The following is a 19,012-nucleotide window of genomic DNA, read 5'->3' as shown; positions in this document are numbered from 1 at the left end:
GTCTCCATTTGCAGGCACTCCGCATTACTGCCTGAGCTGTCAGATCAGTGGTGGCATTAGATTCTCACAGGAGCACAAACCCTATTGTGAACTGTGTATGCGAGGGATCTAGGTAGGGTGCTCCTTATGAAAATCTAATGCCTGATGATCTGTCATTGTCTCCCATCACCCCAAGATGGGACTGTCTAAGCAGGAAAACAAGCTTAGGGCTCCCACTGATTCTACATTATGATAAGTTGTATAATTATTTCATCATTAATGTAACATTAATAAAAATAAAGGGCACAATGAATGTAACACATTTGAATCATCCCAAAACTATCCCCTCTGCGGCCCATGGAAAAATTGTCTTCCACAAAACTGCTCCCTGGTGCCAAAAACGTTGAGGGCCACTGTTGGGGAGGATAAGTCTGAGCCTGGGTCTAGGAAAGAAAACAGTTGATCACACTTTGGGGGGCCGAGGTGGGTGGATCACGAGGTCAGGAGATCGAGACCATCCTGGTCAACATGGTGAAACCCCATCTCTACTAAAAATACAAAAAATTAGCTGGGCATGGTGGCATGTGCCTGTAATCCCAGCTGCTCAGGAGGCTGAGGCAGGAGAATTGCCTGAACCCAGGAGGTGGAGGTTGCAGTTAGCCGAGATTGCGCCATTGCACTCCAGCCTGGGTAACAAGAGCGAAACTCCATCTCAAAAGAAAAAAAAAAAGAAAGAAAGAAAACAGTTGATCAGCTGATTTGATTTGGGGCCTTTGTGTTGCTTTCACTGAGGGATATTAGAAGACTAGAGGTTTCTGAAAAGTCTTGGTTTGGGACCAATCAACTTCTTTGTACAAAATGATCTTCCAGCTCAGTCAGATCAAGGAGGGACTGTACAGCCCGGAGTAAGTAGGATGTTGGGAGAACAGAAAGGAACAGAGTTTCTGGGTAATATCCCCAGCATATGTTCCTGTTGTTTACTGGCCACATGACTTGGGGCAAGTTACTTAAATTAACCTCACTGAGCCTCAATCTCTTCATTGGTAAAATAGAAATGATAACAACCTCCTTAGCAAGGTAGAAAATTAGATCATACATGTAAAGTGTTTAGCCTAGAACACTCACAAAATGTACTAACAATAAAACTGGCAGGATATGGTTTCAGCCAAGGACCCCACTGGACCAGTGGATCTCATCCTTGGCTATTCATCAAGGACACTTTAGGAAGCTTCAAAGGCTGCCAGAGCCAGATGCCCATATAGACCAAAAAATCAGTGACTGTAACGTTAGTCACTGCTGATGACTTAATGAGTCAATCCATCCATCTGGATTGGGAACAAAAGGGTGGTTTTGAAGTCAGTTAGATCTCATTTGAAAGCCTGGTTCTAATGCACAATGAAACAGTAAACATCGGCAAGGTCCCACACCATCTGGCCTTGCCTACCTATCCAGCTTCAACTTACACTGTCTCCTGCAGGTTCCAGAGCGTGCTTTTCATTCCTCCAATGCATCGGCATCCCCTTTCCTTCTTGCCTCCGTGCATTTGCACCTGCTGTTTCCTCTGCCTAGCATGCTCTACCCTTTGCCCTCCACCCACTGTTGCAGGGAGCTCCTTCTCATTCTTCAGATTCCAACTGAATTGTTCTTCTTCAAAGAAGACTTCTCTTAACTCCCTCCTTAAAACTACATCAAATCTCCCTGTGTAGAGACTGCTAGTTTCCTCTCCAGTATCAGGTCTTCCCTGGTAATACAAGTTTTAGCTGGGCACATGGCTTTATGCAAGTAAAAACTACACTTACCATCCACCCTTGCAGCAGGAAGTGGCCGCACGACCAGACTCGGGCAAATGGAAGGCAAGGAAAAAGTAATCTGTGTGGTTTCCAGGTCCTGCATTAGAAGGAAAGGTGTTTGCCCTTCAATTCCTCTTTCCTCTTTCCCACTGGCTAGACTCAGACCTGACGGTGATAGTCAGCTTGTTGAGGATGGCAAAACAATAGAGTGAATGTGGCTCACGTGGAGCAGAGCCAATTAATTGGCCAGCCCTGGGCCACTTACCAGAGTATTACATGAGAAAAGAATAGCATTCTTATTTTTATTTTTTCAATCAATGTTATGGCAGCTGAAAAGTTATCCTCGGTAATATATAACATATTAATATATAATATATTATCGGTAATATATAACATATTTTTTTGCTATGATAGCATCCTATACTTCGTTATGCCCAGCTCATCAAAAAATGTATTACTTGCTTTCTATGTGTTAAGATACTTTACAGTCTTATATCATGTAATTTCTTTTATACATATCTAATTAACGTTCATCTCCTTCATTAAAGCGTAAACTCCTTAAGAGTGGAGACAGTACCTGCTTCATTCACTTTTCTAGCTTTAGCACTTATTACATTTCTGAAATCAAGATGCATTTTATAATCTGCACCTGCCAGGCAGCAGCAAGGGCTTCGTGCTCCCTTCCCATGTGCACAAACTGGGTCACAGTTGTTCACATTTTGTCACTTCATTTGAACTATGTTCACTGTTGATACAACATGCCAGATAATATAAGTGACATGAGGAGAAGCTGCTAATACCCTAAGAATAAAGGAAAGAAATTTCAACTTAAAAGACCCTGGTGTGACCAGTTTATGTGTTGGGTTAACAGTTAGGATTCCAAACTTCAATTTGTCAGAAATTTCTTGCTGTCTTGAAACAGAAGCTGAGGAACTTCCAGTAATATTTGATTGTGATTCAATTGAAGAAAAAAAATGCAAGAATTAAGTTATTCAACATATCAAAGTTTGTAGCATGTGTCTGCAGCATGGCAGAAAACCTAGAAACCACAGTAGGGCATTCTTCAAGACATACTGTGGCACAGATGCTCTTCATGCTTCAGAGAATGAGACTGTGTGGAAAAACATGGGCATCTGTGACTCCGACGCAGAAGCTGATTCATGGTCTTGTGCTCTGATCTCCAGGAGAAAGTTGCAGGAAGCCAGCACTCCTGCTGCAGCAACTTTAAAAAAAGACAAATAGCAAAAATCATATTTTTTAAAAACATAAGAGAGTTGTGGAAACAAGGAGGAGACAAAATTTCCAGAATGGAAAGAGCCCTCATTAGGTAAGCTGGTAGGCACCAGGCGTCTTCTTCCCTTTGGGTATTTGGTCATCCGGGCATGGCTGCAGGATTGGAACATGGCCTCTGCAGGGACTTCGCTTGGGAAAAGGGAAAGCAAGAGAGCTTTCAGTGGCTATTCTGGAGCTAGCACAAAAAATTAGAAACTAAAGGACACCAAACATGAGGCTGACTTTCCCACGTGGAAAACTTGATATATTTTAGGGTGGTGTGACAGGCTGAGAAGCTGGGCTAGATAGAAAGGTGGAGTAAAATCCCACTGTGCTTAGGAGATGAAGTCTTAGTAGAGAGAAGAGTTCCATCTCAAATATATGGAAAGTCACCCCCCGAAGATGTTTGCCATATGTTGAGTTTACATGTGGCAAGAGACTACAGGTTAAGAGATCATCTAAAAAGAAAGCCTTTCATAGCTGAGAAGAGAGACAACTGCCAATCTCTCACCCAAAGTACTAATCAAGGGGATAATTCTTGAGGGACCAGAAAAATTGCAAAGATGATAGGACTCAGTAAAATTGCAACCTCCCCCAGTTCAACCTATAATTGAGGTCATCAGTACTTCACCTTCACCTTATCTCCCAATAAAAGGAAGGAGGGACTTGAATTGATGAAAGATGTCATCTGGCCAGACACGATGGCTCACGCCTGTAATCCCAACACTCTGGGAGGCTGAGGTAGGCAGATCACCTGAAGTCAGGAATTCAAGACCAGCCTGGTCAACATGGTAAAACCTCATGTCTATTAAAAACACACACAAAAAAGTTGTCCAGGCATGATAGCAGACACCTGTAATACTAGCTACTAGTGAGGGTGAGGCATGAGAATCACTTGAACACAGAAGGTAGAGGTTGCAGTAAGCCAAGATCATGCCATGCACTCCAGCCTGGGGAACAGAGCAAGACTCTGTGAAAAAAAAAAAAGCCAGGCACAATGTGGCTCACATCCCAGCACTTTGGGAGGCCAAAGTGAGCAGATCATGAAGTCAGGAGATCGAGACCATCCTGGCTAACATGGTGAAACCCCATCTCTACTAAAAACACAAAAATTAGCTGGGCGTGGTGGCTCATGCCTGTAATCCCAGCTACTCGGGAGACTGAGGCAGGAGAATTGCTTTAACCAGAGAGTCAGAAGTTGCAATGAGCTGAGATCACTGCACTCCAGCTTGGTGACAGAGTGAGACTCTGTCTCAAAAAAAAGAGAAAAAAATCATCTTGTATACTTGGTGTCCAGCACACGATAAAAAATAGACACACACAAATGCAGATAAATGTGACTCTAATCAAATGGCAGAGGGTGGGCATGGGGGCAAAAAGTAGAACCACAGATGAGCCAGATGCTAGAGTTAGCAGACAAGTACTTAAATAGCTATAAGTGAGATGTAAAATACAATGGAGGAAAACATTGACAAAGGGATGAATGAACAGTTTTAACAGATTATCTGTCAAAGAGTCTATAAAAGAGAATCAAGTCCAGGCACAGTGTCTCACACCTATAATCCCAGCACTTTGGAAGGCGAAGGTGAACACATCACCTGAGGTCAGGTGTTCGAAACCAGCCTGGTCAAGATGGTGAAACCCTGTCTCTACTAAAAATACAAAATTTGCTGGATGTGGTGGCATGTGCCTGTCATCCCAGCTATTGGAGAGGGTGAGACAGGAGAATCACTTGAACCTGGGAAGTGGAGGTTGCAGTGAGCTGAGATTGCACCATTTCACTCCAGCCTTGGCAAAAAGAGCAACGCTCCATCTCAAGGGGGGGAAAAAAAAGAATCAAAAGGATATTCTACATTTCAAAATTAAAATATGTAACATTTAAAACTGGCCAGGTGAGTTGGCTCACACCTGTAATCCCAGCACTTTGGGAGGCTAAGGCAGGTGGATCATGAGGTCAGGAGTTCAAGATCAGACTGGCCAACATAGTGAAGCCCCCTCTTTACTAAAAAATACAAAAATTAGCTGGGCATGGTGGCTCATGGCTGTAATCCCAGCTGCTTAGGAGGTTGGGGCAGGAGAATTGCTTGAACCAGGACCCGGGAAGAGGATGTTGCAGTGAACTGAGATCACACCACTACAATCCAGCCTCAGCTACAGAGAAAAGCTCCATCTAAAAATATATATATATATTACATATATATATATACAACTTACTGGATTCAAGAGAATAAGAAGGCAAGCCACAGACTAAGAGAAGTTATGTGCAAAAGATATATGTGACACAGGACTGTTATCCAGAGTATACAAATAGTACTTAAATTTCAACAATAAGAAAAATTCCAATAAATGTATATATCTACTATATATATCTAAATTCCAATAAATATATATATCTACTATGTATTCATAAAAATTAAAAAAAGAAAAAATAATTTAAAAATGAGCAAAAATCTTGAATAAATGCCTCATAAAAAAAATAAACAGCTGGCAAATAGGCATATAAAAAGATGTTCAACATCATATGTCACTGGGGAATTACACATTAAAATGACAATGAAATATTCTATATCTCTATTAGAAGAGCCAAAATGCAAAACATGAGCAACACCAAATCCTGAAGGGATGTGGAACAGGAACTCTCATTCATAAATGGCGAGAAAGCAAAATAATACAGTCATTTCATAAGACAGCTTGACAGTTTCTTACAAAACTGAATATATTCTTAACCTATAATCCGACATTCATGCTTTTTTTTTTTTTTTTAAGATGAAGTCTCTCTCTCTGTGGCCCAGGCTGGAAGCGCAGTGGTGCCATCTCAACTCACTGCAACCTCCACCTCCCAGGTTCAAGCAATTTTCATGCCTCAGCCTCCCAAGTGGCTGGGATTGCAGGCGCTCATCACCACACCCAGCTAATTTTTGTATTTTTAGTAGAGACAGGGTTTCACTATATTGGCCAGGCTGGTCTTGAACTCTTGACCTGAACTGATCTGCCCATCTTGGCCTCCCAAAGTGCTAGGATTACAGACATGAGCCGCTGCACCTGGCAGAGATGGAGTGATGTCTTCTGATGTCTCAGTTCACCAGGAGAGAAGACCTTTCTGAGCAGAGGCTAGGTCCTTTAACCAGATCTGAGATCACATCAGGGAGGCAGCCAGCTGCTCCTGACACTGAGCAAGACTGCACACATGCTCCCCTTCGACCCGGCAGAAGAGGCCCCGTGTACCAGTTAGTTGCGTCTGAAAAGGTAACACGGAGTCTCATTGAAATCTCTGCACAACTTAGATTCATTCTTCCCTGAAATCTGAATTTTTAATAGAAAGGTCCAGCCATTTGGAAGGTGAGCAGAGGTCCAAACACTGCAAAGAACACATCCTTTGCTGGCGATTTCTCCAGCCTGCTGTCCATTTCTGAGAATGTTCTGTGAGGTGAATAATTTATGAATGATTTATGCCGTTATTGATTCATGGTCCTTAAAAGGCTGAGGTTAAAGGAGACTGAAGGTTTCCACTGAGTGGGAGCCCAGCCTCCCTGGAGGCATTTCTTGCAGACAGGACGCTTGGCTGCTCCACACTTGGGTGTGGGGTATCTCTAATTAAAAATATACCACAGTACAAAATCTTTTGTGTCAAGATCATGAAGGTCTTTGATAAATGTAAATATGTCAGAGAAAAGGTAAATTAAGCATTTAAATTATAGCTAAGAAACCTCTTTGGGAATGATGGGGAAGATCACCATTCCCAATCCTTTACTCCTTGCCTGTAAGAGGATGATAGGGCCACACCCTCTGCCATGTGACTGCAGCGGTGCCTGAGAGAGCTGGTGAGGATTGTAAACCCAGAAAATCCGAGCCAGGTCTCAGTTAATTTGGCAAGTTTATTTTGCCAAGGTTGAGGGTGTGCCCATGACACAGTCTCAGGAAGTCCTGACAACATGTGCCCACGGTGGTTGGGGCACAACTTGGTTTTGTACATTTTAGAGAGACATGAGGCATCAATCAATATATGTAAGAAGTACATTGGTTCAGTCTGGAAAGGCGGGACAACTGGAAACAGAGGCAGGAAGACCTGAAGCTGGGAGGAGGCTTCCAGGTCACAGATAAGTGAGAGAAAATGGTTGTATTCTCTTTTTTTTTTTGAGATGGAGTTCGCTCTTGTTACCCAGGCTGGAGTGCAATGGCGCTATCTCGGCTCACCGCAACCTCCGCCTCCTGGGTTCAGGCAATTCTACCTCAGCCTCCTGAGCAGCTGGGATTACAGGCATGCGCGACTATGCCCAGCTATTTTTTTGTATCTTTAGTAGAGACAGGGTTCACCATGTTGACCAGGATGGTCTCGATCTCTTGACCTCACGATCCACCCGCCTCGGCCTTCCAAAGTGCTGGGATTACAGGCTTGCGCCACCGCGCCCGGCCGGTTGTATTCTTTTGAGTTTCTGATTAGCCTTTCCAAAGGAGGCAACCAGATACGCATTTATCTCAGTGAGCAGAGGGATGACTGAATAGAACGGGAGGCAGCATTGCCCTCAGCAGTTTCCAGCATGAGTTTTTCTTTTAGCTTAGTGATTTGGGGGCCCAGGATGTTTTCCTTTCACAGTATTAACATCTCCTCTCCATTAAAATTTGGTTTGGTCTCGTGACTTGTTTTGACCACTGAAATAGCAACTGTGATGCCAGACGAGGCTTTGAATGTGTTCACATGGATGGGTTTAGCCTCTGGGGCTTCTGTTACGCACTATAGAAAAGCATTTTCTGGGAGCTATTGGGTCTAGACACGTGGTGCCCAGAGCCCTGAGGAACCGCATCTGAAGCAAAGCAAATCAGCCAGCCCACAAACCTGCGGCAGACACTGGAGAATCAACAAGGAGGTGTGATAGGGTCTGGATGTTTGTTCCTCTCAAATCTCATGTTAATGCGACTCTCGATCCCTCACGAATGGTTTAGCACCATCCCCTTGATGATGAGGGAGTTCTCGCTGTTAGTTCTGAGATCTGGTTGTTTAAAACTGCATGGGGACTTCTCCCTTGTTCTCTCGCTTCCACTTCCACCATGTGATACACATAATGCCCCTTTGCCTCCTGCCATAATTGGAGGCTTCCCAAGGCCCTCCTCAGAAGCAGATGCCAGCACCATGCCTCCCGTACGTTCTGCGGATCCATGAGCCAATTAAACCTCTTTTCTTTCTAAGTTACCCAGCTTCGGGTATTCTTCATAACAACACAAGAACGGCCTAATACAAGGTGTTAGGAATTGGCAGATCCTGGAGGACACTGTCATCCATCTCCTCTTAATGACCTTTCACTTTATCTAAAGAGCACTTTCAGCCAGGCAAGGTGGCTCATGCCTCTAATCCCAACACTTTGGGAGGCTGATCGCTTGAGCCCTGAAGTTCAAGACTAATCTGGCAAACATGGCGAGACCCCGTCTCAACTAAAAGTACAAAAAAAGAGCTGGGCATGGTGGTGCATGTGCCTGCAGTCCCAGCTACTCAGGAGAGGAGGCTGAGGTGGGAGGAGCACTTGAGTCTGGGGTCAGAGGCTGCAGTGAGCCGAGATTGCACCATTGCACTCCAGCCTGGAGAGAACTTCTATATGACCCAGAAGTTCCACTCATAGATACATACCCACAAGGACTGAGAATAGGAACTCAAATACATGTACATGAATGTTTATAGCAGTATTGTTCACAATAGCCGAAAGGTAGAAACAACCCAAATATCCATCAGTGGACAAACAAAATGTGGAATAGACACATAACAGAATGTTATTCGACTATAAAAAGGAATGAAGTATTGTTACATGTTATGATGTGTATGAACCTCAAAAGTCTTAAGTGAAAGAAAACAGACATAAATAAATGGAAAAATATATATATTTCTATTACATACCCCAAATAGGTAAACCCATACATACAGAAAGCAAACTTTCAGGCATGGTGGATGGAACATGTTTGTAATCCCAGCTACTCAGGGGTTGAGGCAGGAGAATCGCTTGAACCTGGGAGGCGGAGGTTGCAGTGAGCCAAGATCACACCACTGCACTCCAGCCTGGGTGACAGAGCCTCGGAAAAAAAAGAAAAACAATGTATCTTGGGCGTGAAGGGCGGCTGGGTAATGGTAGCCGTTTGTGGTGATGTCTGGAAAGGCTTCAGAGGGCCTTTGTCTGCCGGAGAATGGAGCCTAACGACATCCTGGGTGTGGGTTTTATTCTGGAATGATAAAAATATTTTGGACCTTGATAGAGGTAATGGTTTACATAAAATAGTGAATGTACTAAATGCCACTAAATTAGTCACTTAAAATGGTTACTTTTGTGTTATGTAAACTTTACCTCAATAAAAACAAAAAAGAAAAGAATATGTCCATACAAATGGGGGATTTAATAACCAGAAATGCCACATGGGCTTAGGGTCATTTTCTCTTTCAATGAATCCACTCTGGAGTAGGAGCATACCGCTTTCCGAACCTTGCAAAAAAAAAATTTTTTTTTTTTTTACCGCCTCACTCCATCCCCAAGAAGCTTGCAAATTTTAATGTGAGTTAATTTACAAGTGGATTTGGGGTAATCTGGCTCTAGATCCACTTAGGCTGGGGAAAGGCATTATGGCATTAAGCAGATAAAGCCTCCAATCTAGTTACAGTTCCTTCCAGGGGTGAATAAAGCTTTGGGGACATTATCCAACCGGTTTAACCCAGGTTTATAAGGGCTGAACCTTCAAGCCCTTGAATCCCTTGTCACCATCTGCAAATTTAAATGAGCTGCCGCAAGGGGGCGGTGGTGTCCAGGCGATGACCTCCCATGTTGCGCAAATTCGTGGAAATACTAAGTTTCAGATTCTTGAGTTTCTCTCGTTGAAAGCGGTAGCAAGTATTCCCAGGTCACTTAACACGCCAACAGCCATTTAGAAAATATATACGTATATTAAAGAAAATACTTGATCTGGGAAAAGATCTTTGGAAAACATCATGTTCAACCAGGGTTATTAAACAGAAACTGGGTTGAGAGAAGGCAGTGACTGGGCCAGAGCCACAGAGCCAGGCCTGGAGCCCAGGTCTCGTGTGTCCACATCCCATGCTCTTGGTGCTGCTAAAGAGCACTTTCGGCCAGGCAAGGTGGCTCATGCCTCTAATCCCAATACTTTGGGAGGCTGATCGCTTGGGCCCTGAAGCCTTTCTCCAGCGTTCAGCACAAGCCATGCCTGGGTGTTGACTTTGTTGTTCCACAGCACAGCTCCTGTCCCACTTCACCGCTGCCTCCAAATTCCCACCCCAGCTGTGCCCCATCTCCTAAGCAGAGCTGGCGGTCCGAGGGCAGTGACTGCGGACGAGCGTCCACGCGGGGAGGACGAACTGTCAAAGCCGCCACCATCTGTCGAGACCTAGAAGGACGCACACAGCACCGGCAGGCGGCCAGGAGAGTGGCGGACGCAGTGGGTTATCCAGCATCAGCCTCGGAGGCTCACTGCTTCACTTGGTGACCTGTCCCGGCCTACGGGTCTCCAGGAAGTCACTGCCAGATGCTACCAGGAAGGCTGAAGGGGGCGCCCCGCAAAGGTGGCTGAGGCGCCATTTCAGCGCCCGAGAAGCTGCCAATCTGCGCGGGGCTGAGACAGATCTAGGAAAAGGCAAGCAAAGATGCACGAGGCGGGTTTCCCAGTCGTCTGCGCAAATCATCCAGCCCCCAGGACACGTACGCACGTTGGCAGGGCGGACTCCGGCGAATTCCACCTCTTCAGAATCTGAACAGCCGGCCACCTTGCAGAGGGCACAGCTGGCCCTTCCGCCCCGTCTCTGAAAGGGCGGAACATCTTTCCTCTCGCTGCTTCCTACTGAATGCCCATGATGCCTAGTTGTTGCCAACCTTCCGCAAAATCCACAGGGCTGGATCATTTTCGGAAACTGCCACCAGAGAGAGCTCCAACAACAGAGCTGGATTTTACTCCCTCCCAGCTCAAAAAGGAAGTCGGGGGCGGGGAAAGTGTTGCTCTCTGCTACCAGCAGGTGCAAAGATCAGTTTTAAAAACGCCCAAGATTGTAACTACACTCCTAATCCGTGAAAAGCATATGGTGGAATAATGCTGGATCTGCAGAGTGACAGAATAGCTGTCCTCCACCATGAGTTTCCCTCATTTCAGACTCAAAGCAGAAGCCCTGCCTTTGCATTCAGTCTGTAGTGTTCTCTCCAGAGGACTAAATCCAGCACCCTCCCTCCCCTCCTCCGCCAGGCTTTGCAGCTCAGGAACTGCCCTTCCAACCAAAACAGAGCCCAGACTGTCACCTCGAACTTCGGAGGAGTCCCAGCCCCATTCCTGAGTATCCCTCTTCCCCAAGCTGTCCTGTGAAAAGTGATAAGAGATGTGACTGTGTTCTCCAGGCACTGAAATTAAAGTCAGAACCACTCTGGCTATAGATTCTATCCATGTGCCACTTCCTACTGCAGAACCTCCACTCGGTTTGGGATGGGGATGTGAGTGATGTGGTGTTTTGCTGTCGGGGTGAAGTGGTTCAGTTATCCTAGAAGGACATCCAGCACTCGGGTCCAAAAGCATGACAAAGACCACCTGAGATCACCTGCGGCTTAGAATAGTCTGAATTCATGAGGCTTCCATCCTCATGTGAAGATGTCACTAGCACTTGTTCCTTCTTCTTGGGGTTATTTTGGCTCATCCAACAATTTCCTTGTTTATGTTTGGAAATAGTGGTAAAGAGAGGAGAACCTTTGGGCTTGTGGGCTTTTAGTTTTCATGCAAAACCTAAGGCCCCACCTAGTATGGGAGGCAAAGAGAATTGGCCCTGACTTTCAGGTTTGGGGGTTCAGCACAGATCACTTCATGGGCTCCAAACATTCCTGCACCCGGGAGATGTGCAAGGACAAGCATGAGAAAAACTATGCATCTGACCAGGTGAAGTGGCTCATACCTGTAATTCCACCACTTTGGGAGGCTGAGGCAGGTGGATCACCTGATGTCAGGTGTTCCAAACCAGTCTGGCCAATACGGTGAAACTCCATCTCCACTAAAAACACAAAAACCATTCAGGCATGGTGGATGGAACATGTTTGTAATCCCAGCTACTCAGGGATTGAGGCAGGAGAATCGCTTGAACCTGGGAGGCGGAGGTTGCAGTGAGCCAAGATCACACCACTGCACTCCAGCCTGGGTGACAGAGCCTCAGAAAAAAAAGAAAAACAATGTATCTGGGGCGTGAAGGGCGGCTGGGTAATGGTAGCCGTTTGTGGTGATGTCTGGAGAGGCTTCAGAGGGCAGCCGACCTGAGCTCCTCCTGCCCTTCACCAAGATAGGACTCCAGCCCTGATCTGCACCGGCAGGCACCCTTGAGAGGGACGGCAGGACCAATAGGCCTCCCCTGCTCAGGTATCATTTGCCATTCATGACTCATATATGAGATGGGTGGAAGGCACTCTCTGAGGCATCTGGGTTCAAAACTCCATGAATGAAGAGAGCACTTGCATTCTCTTTCTTCTCATGCATAGTCAAAATCACAGACTCTGTCCAAGATGGTACACACTTAGGGTTTTGGTTCAGGGTTTATCAGGCCCCGTCATCTGTGGTTTTCATCTTCATGTCAGCTAGTGCCTCCTCTGAAATGGCTTAGAGCCTTCATGCCATTGCCTCTGCCTTCCCCAGTGTCCCCATTTCACAGGGCAGCTTGGGGAAGAAGAGCGCTGAGGAACAGTGCTGAGACTCCTCTTATATTTGAGGTGACAGTCTGTCTTGGTTCTGGTTGGAAGGGCAATTCCTGAGGCTGTTAGTTCGAGACCAGCCTGGCCAACATGGTGAAATCCCGTCTCTACAAAAAGGACAAAAAGAAAAGTTAGCCAGGAGTGGTGGTGTATGCCTGTAGTCCCAGCTACTCGGGAGGTTGTGGCAAGGAAATCGCTTGATACCCAGAGGTCGAGGCTGCAGTGAGCTGTGATCATGCCACTGCACTCCAGCGTACATGACACAATGAGATCCTGTCTCAAAAACAAAACAAACAAAAAAAAAACAGGCAAATCTACAGAACTGATAGTCCCAGGATCAAACTAATGATTTGCATGCTACATTCCTGAAGGAGACAATGAAAAAGCCAGGGCACTTCATAATGATCGAGGGGCTATGCCTGAGCTCAGGGAATCTTGAGCTAACCATTGGGACTGGGGATCTCCATTGCTGGGTGCTGCCACTGGAAAGCAATGCTCTGAATAATGGCTAAGTAACTTTGCCTCTAAAGATTTAAGGTGAGTGTCTTTATGTTTGCCATTCAGCACTCAGTCCACTTTCTCCTGATGCCTCAGTTTTCTTAAGAGGAACTCTCTCCATTATATTCAGTATTCATGTTTCCCCGCCTCAGGACATGTGACTCACACTTGGCTATTTAGAGTGTTACTATCCCTTGACCACAGTGGTTGACTGAGGTATGAACACATGACCCAATCAGAAGCATTGAGACTGATCAGAGATAGGCGTTCTCTTTCCCAGCACTTAAACCGCAGAGGATGCAAGCCTAGGGTGTCTGGCAGAAATGTTGTCACCATGAGGAGCCTCAGACACAGAGAGTGGCTGCATGATATAATTGGTCTCTGGATATAGATATGCCTGAAATAGTATGTGCTCCAATGAAAGCCTTTTCTCTCTTGCACCGGTTTAAGATGGCTCAGAGATCCTGTTGAAGGTCGCCTCTCTTCACCACACCCGGAGGTCATCCCGTCACAAGTGCGTTCATTCTACTTCTAGATAGTGGGCTTAGTCTTTGCCTCCATCCCTTGTCAGGTCTCATGGAAGCTGGTTGAGGCCTGGCTCCTCATCCTGTGGTCAGATGAGTCGATCCATGGAATGAGGGCAGGTCACAAAGCCCAGCAGAAAGCAGCCAGACATCTTTCTCGATACCCAAGTTTGTCTCCTTATATGTTTAAGGAAATGCTGGGCTTGTTTTCACAGAACACTCTCTGGTCTGCACCTAAAGCCCATTTCCTCATCTACAAAATGAAGTGAAAAGACCAAGCAATCTCTAAAAATCCACCACACCACCCACATTCTGTTACTCATGTGTGCATTTTTCAAGAAAATAAAGAAAAATGGCCTTATCAAGGATGGGGGCTTTGGCATTTGCAAAAAGCCTGAGGTTAAAGGAAAACATCATTGATGAGGAGATGCTGGCACTCTCCATTGATAGTCATCTGTGACTAGAAATGTCTCGCGTTGGGAGAAAAATGAGGGATCCTGGAGAATAACTGTCAAGGTGGCTTTTTGGGGGGCATTTTCATCTTTGTCCAGCCCCTCAGATCTGCAACCAAACCAGCAAAAGCAAATATGTCTCAGGAAAAACTTCTGCTGTTACCGAGCTTCCTGGAAATTTGCAGTTGCAGAACTGTGAAGCTCAGCCCTGAGTAATTCGTTTTTTAAAATAGCACTGTTAGTTCGTCCACATTGTGTTTTTTGTTCCACCAGAGCCGAGGGTGGTGTTTCTTTTGTTTATGGTATTAGTGTTATATTGTTGGTGATCTCATTGTTCTTGTTTGTGACGTGTTTACCTCAGTAGGGCAGTTGTAGGAGCCAAACCTGCAGAACTAAAGAAAAAGACTCCAATCTGTCCCTCGGGGTGCATATTACTCCTCTCTTGGATTGTTAAATTCTGATTATAGGCTGTTGATCCCCATTAGAACCACTTATAAGCCTAAACACTGTTCTGCAGCATCTTTTACCAATAGGTGTGTTTCATTCTGATCGTTGTGTAAAACATAACAATTGCTCTTTTGGGGGACTAGAACGGTTTAGTGTTCTCTGGCAAAGCTGGATAAGAAATAGGCAAAATATGACTCAAAACTAAGATAGGGCAAACAAAAAGACACTGTGCCTTGATGTCTATTTGTTAGGGATTTCTGAAACCCTTGGACTCTAGAGCTCACCTTTCAGGTCTTAGACCTCAGATAGCACTTCCTTAGGAAAGCTCTCCCAGACTGCCCACCTCCACATTCTTGGGACAGCAGGGACCTCCTCGACCCCTTCCTAGCACAGTGTCACCAATCTCCTCACCAAACCTGCATTGTGAGGATCATTTACAGAACTGGAGGATCGATTAGTTAACTGTCTTTCCACTAGATGGAAAGTTTCGGAGGAATCTTGTCAGGATTACTAATGCCTAGTATTTTGCTTAGCACACAGTAGGCATTTAATAAATGTGTTGTGTAATGCCTGCCTGCTGTTTTATTTGGCAATCCTCAATCATGCTACAGAAGGTAAGAAAAGCAAATGGATACATTCATAAGAAGTATGAGATGTGGAGAGCAAGCAAGTCAGTAGATTACAAGATATAAGCAAAAGTCATGGGATGTGTTAAGTAGAAGAGGAGATGAATAAGATGGAGCTGCAAGACACAGGAGAATTCCCTGAATTCATATGGACAATGAGTAAATCAGTAACCTGTGGGAGATGCTGAAGACAGATATGGTAAGTGGAACACATGGCAGAACGAAGCAGAGTGCTATGGACCAGTAGAGAGACATTAAAAGACCCAGTTGTAAGACACATTTATGCTACATCAGGGCTGACAGCTATTTGATTCCCAAAATCAGCCACTCATCAGTGACACCCATTATGGTCCCAGTTGTGTTCTGCCCAAGAAGCACAGATAAACAGAGCAGTTCATGAGGCTAATGGATGCTCCTGCTGTGGCCAGGAGAACTTGCCCCTGGCTCTCCAATAGCAAAAGCGGGTGTCCTTGCCTCAGGCACTTTCTTTCTGTTGGGTCCCTTCACTCACCCTCAGTTATGGTCCTTGTAACCACATCATTAAGGGGGAAAGTTAATATGTATGGGACGGAGAGGGAAACATGTGAACATTTCATATTACATAGCCCAGGATTCAGGAAGGGGACTTCCCACCTGCTTCTGGGGTCTATGTGTTAACCTACTCCATCTCTTTCCTCTTCCTTCTCACTGTGTGTTTAAAATTTATTCAACAATCTGTGTGATTCAAGTATCTTAACTTGATCTTTCCATTCTATTACCTGCATAATAGTTTGCCTGGTAGCACATTTGGAGGTTAATTCCCTACAGAACATATTGAAGTAGTGCATTGTGAATTAGCTACTATGACTGCTGATTAGGGTGAGAGATAGGGTTAAACTAGTTTCTGAATCTAGCCACTTCCCCCACCATAGAAACCACCTGCATTCAACAATTAACCATTGCCTTAAGTGCTAAAGATACAACGATGACAAAACAGCCATGATTCCTGCACTCATGAAGTTTAGACCAGAAGAAAGACCATCTGGTAATCACACAAATAAGTAACAAACAAACGTAACATTTTAACTAGTGATAAACCCTGTGAAGAGAAGGTACACCGAGGTCCTCTGAGAGCATATGCCAGGGGAATTTGACCCATTCAGAGAGCGTTAGAGTTAATTAAGCTAAGGGAAAAGGCATAAACATCCCAGGCAGAAGGAATTGGCTGTGCAAAGACCATGTGATGGATGATGTCATCAACCATTCATTCAGCAGACAGCACTGACTCCATGCTAGAGGCTGCAATACATGGGAAAAAGAACAGCTCTGCCTCCGGAAAAGCCCAAGAGGACTGTCAGACCTAGAAGAATCCTTAGAGAACCTCAAAAGGTTTCACCTTGCATGGAGGGTAAGGCTAGAGCCAGGGACATCCCTGAGAGTTCGGCTGTTAGTCCTGGGAGGTGTGAGCTTATGAATGGGCACTGGGTGTGGAGGGAGTCTGCATCCCTGGCTATAGTCTCACCCTCCACGAAACATGAAAACTTTTGATGCCCCAACTCAAACCTATCTCACTGAATTCCAGCTTTCGGAGAAATAACCAAGATACTATTCCCTGGCTTATGCTAAACTCTTTATACACATTGTTTTGTTTTTTTTATCTTTATAACAACCACGTGAGATTGCACTAAACTGACACTCAGAGAGAAGGTAAGTTATGCCCCCAAGTCATTCAGCTAATAAGTAAAAAAAAAAAAAAAAAAAGAAAAAGAAAAAGAAAAAGAAAATCAAGATCCAAACTCAGGTCATTCTGGCCCTAGAGCTGAAACTCAGTGAAAACCAAGCTCTAACCAGGAATTCTGGTTAAAATAAAGCTTCAGCCAACTGGATACTCCAGGGTGTTTAGAAATGTGAAGTTTCTGGGTGTGTCTTGGTATTGTGGTTGTGTCGATGCTATTGTAGTTTTGGTATTGTGGTTGTGTCGATGCTATTGTAGTCTTGGTATTGTGGTTGTGTCGATGCCTTTGTAGTTTTGGTATTGTGCTTGTCTCTTGACAATGCATGCTGAAAATGCTTGCAGATTAAATGTGGCAATGCCTAGGTTTCACTTCCAAATAATCTGTTTAACTCGAGAAAGTAGTGTGTGTGTGTTTTGAGGGTTGGGGAGGCAGAGTGTGAGGTCAGTAGGGAAGGAAATAGATTGGCCATGAAATAGATTGGCCTTCATTATTTGGAGGTTGGGGAGGGACACATGAGAATTCATTCTAATATTCTCTTTTCTTTTGCATATGTTGGAAATTTTCCATAATTTTTTTTCCTCAAAACAAGTAAGCTCTGGGTTATGTTTCAAGGGTCCACTCCTTCATCTCCAAATCCTATAGAATTTCACAATTATATTTTACCCCAGAATTGGAAGTTGTATGGGGCTGCTTCAAAAATCGGAGTCATCAAAGATATAATCAAACTTCCTACCGCCGCATTAGCAGGCAAAAAAGTACCCAATACTTTCTCTACCGGTGCTGTGTTGGGCTCTGGGCTGAAACCAAGTCGAGTCTCACAGGCCCTCTGAACAGCCCCACCAGTTAAGATCTATCCCTGACTTCCAACTATGTAATTGGGGGCACGTTAATTAACGCCTCTTAGCCCTCAGTGTCCTCATCAATTATTACGTGGTAATAACCCGCTCAGGGAGTCGCCGGGAGAATTAGCTCAGCGCAGTGCATGGGGCTAGAACTCAGAGCCCAGCAGGTCTGACAACACAAGTTTCCCCGCTTGCCTGTTGGGTTTTTGAAACGCCCTCAGCGGCGTTTACCTCCTAATTCTGGTTTGGAGGAGCCATCTCTCTCCATCGCGTCTGCCAGTGGGGTTTGCTTGACACACAGTCGTGGGCAGATGGCATTAGGGACACACACGTGACAGTCGAGCAGGTTGCGGCGCATTCGCGGTTCCGGTTCACAGGACGCGGCGTGGGGTGGGTGGGGTGCGTGGGGTGGGTGAGGGCGGGATGGGGTGCATAGGAATGGGATGGTGTCGGGGGACAAGAGGGTGTTTGTAGTGGTTGGGAGTCCCGGAGATCTTTTTAAAATTCGGGTGAACAGTTCTCCACCCCTGAACTTCAGCGGGCTTTGGGTTTTTGTTTGTTTGGGGCTTTTCACCTCTTCTGAAGCACAGCGCTTGCCCCCAGAGGCCTGGCGTCGGGCTGGAGTCCGGCAGAGGGAGGGAGGTGACCCGGTATCCGCGCTCGCTGATCAGGGAGAGCCAGGCCTGCTGCTGGGGAACGGCTCTAGCCAGCCGCGCGCCCTGGCTGGTCACTGAAAGCTCGAGAGACCTTCGGACGGTCTCCGGGGCTGAGGTTGGCCGCCGCAGCGCGAGCTGGGGGTGCGGGCGGAGCGGCGCGAGGCGCGTGAAAGAGCTGGGACCGAGCCCCGAGGGCGTGGTGTGCGCTCTGCCTCCTGCAGCCAGGGGGCGCCCATGGGCAGAGCCGGGCGGGGCGGCAGCTACTAAGCGAGGCGTGAGTGGAAAGCGACCAGGCCGGAGAGCGCAGCCCCCGCGCTGTGTCTCCAGGCTCGCTCGGACCAGTGTTGGGGCACCCTCGGCTCAGCCCCGGGGAGGACGAAAGGGCTGAGTGCAGGGCCTAGCACCCAGTGTCGTTGGTGAAATACGTGCTGGCTGACCAGCTCGCGAACAGCTCTAGGGAGCAGCTGCTCGGAAACCCCAAGTCCAAACCCACTCATTGCCCTCTCCGTCCCC

General features: G+C 45.9%; 1 long non-coding RNA gene across 1 annotated transcript; it reads right to left on the bottom strand.

Annotated features, from left to right (window-relative positions):
- Positions 1-8,689: 8,689 nt before the first annotated feature.
- LOC128929342 (uncharacterized) lies at positions 8,690-18,575 on the bottom strand. Its single transcript, XR_008475695.2, has 2 exons — positions 18,418-18,575; positions 8,690-12,846 (listed from the first exon to the last, which is right to left on the bottom strand). It is a non-coding gene; the product is annotated as an uncharacterized LOC128929342 (long non-coding RNA).
- Between the last annotated feature and the right edge of the window lie 437 nt (positions 18,576-19,012).

This window comes from Callithrix jacchus, chromosome 12 (genome assembly GCF_049354715.1).
Source record: "Callithrix jacchus isolate 240 chromosome 12, calJac240_pri, whole genome shotgun sequence".
In the NCBI taxonomy this organism is placed as follows: domain Eukaryota; kingdom Metazoa; phylum Chordata; class Mammalia; order Primates; family Cebidae; genus Callithrix; species Callithrix jacchus.
Note: the sequence above shows the minus strand (reverse complement) of the source record. Positions and strands in the feature narration are given on the sequence as shown.